The 1,333-nt window shown below is 39.1% G+C and overlaps 1 protein-coding gene across 1 annotated transcript in view; it reads right to left on the reverse strand.

The window, feature by feature from the left end:
- Knl1 (kinetochore scaffold 1) overlaps positions 1 to 1,333 on the reverse strand; it is a 68,275-nt gene that overhangs the window by 5,610 nt on the left and 61,332 nt on the right.

Raw genomic sequence — 1,333 nt, forward strand, 5'->3', positions numbered from 1 at the left:
TGCCTGCTTGCAGGCACTTTAATCCACTGAGCTATTTGGTCAGCCCTTAATTTTTATTTTCAAACACAATTATGTATAGTATACAAAATATCCCTGCAAAAACTCAACCCTTTATCATGTCCACAGCAGTTTTGCAAAATTTTTTCTTTTTTTTTTTGTATGTGTTTAGAGTACATAATGATTACACTGATCATGGGGAGTTGGCACATGCACACAATGTATCTTCATTTCCATTTGTCCTCTCCCACTTTCTCCCTTTTTTGTTTTCTTTTGAGACGTGGTCTCCTTATGTCCAGGTTAGCTTTGAACTCACTGCTGGTATGCAACCCAGACTGGCCTTGAACTTGTAGGGATCCTCCTCCCTCACCTGCCTGAGTACTGGGATTACAGCTGTGTGCCACCATATCTGGTCTCACATATAGAACATGCTTAAAAACACAGGATTGGCCGGGCATGGTGGTGCATACCTTTTTAAGCATATTCTCAGTATTCTGGAGGCTGAGGCAAAAGTGTCATTGTGATTTTGAGGTCAGCCTGTGCTACAAAGTGAGCCCTTTGGTACATCAAGAAACCCTCTCTTAAAAAAAAAAAAAAAAAAAAAAAAAAAAAAGCAGCTCTGTTTTATTTATTTATTTATTTTTGCAGAACTGGGTATTGAATTCAGACCTTTGCACTTGCCAGGAAGTGCTTATTCTACTGAGCCATCTCCCCGGCCCCAGAAGCCCTGATTTAAAAAGACAAAAACATACAAACAAACCAACCAAAAAACCCCCCACAGGTTTATGCCTAGGAATATATCTCAGTGGTAGAAGGCTCTCCTAGCCCATACAAAGGCCTGGGGTCAATTCCTAGCATCACAAAGAATAAGCATGAGTTAAATACAATATACACATGAATTGAAATCATGGCTTTAAAAAAAGAATACTTTTCTCTCTTTTTTCTTTCTTTCTTTTATTTTTTTTTAAGCACGGTCTCACTATGTAGTTTAGGCTGGATTTGAATTCACTATTTAAGCCTGACCTCAAACTCAAGGTGACCCTCCTGGATTTTTCTGATCTATAGTTTCCTAACTTATAAAATGGAAAGTAATATCTCATCATTAATGTAAATAATACACATGCTCTCGGTCATAGTGACTGTAATCCTAGCACTTGGGAGGCCAAGGCTCAAGGATCACATGTTTAAGCCTAGCCTGAACTACAAAACAAGACCTTATCTCAAAAAAACCTAAAAATACAAACAAACAAAACACTATGCCTGGGGCCAGGGAGATGGCTCAGTAGAATAAGCCCTTGCCTGGCAAGCACAAGGACCTAAGTTCAATCCCCAGTTC

This window comes from Octodon degus, unplaced genomic scaffold (genome assembly GCF_000260255.1).
Source record: "Octodon degus isolate 3935 unplaced genomic scaffold, OctDeg1.0 scaffold00002, whole genome shotgun sequence".
NCBI classification, from domain to species: Eukaryota; Metazoa; Chordata; class Mammalia; order Rodentia; family Octodontidae; genus Octodon; species Octodon degus.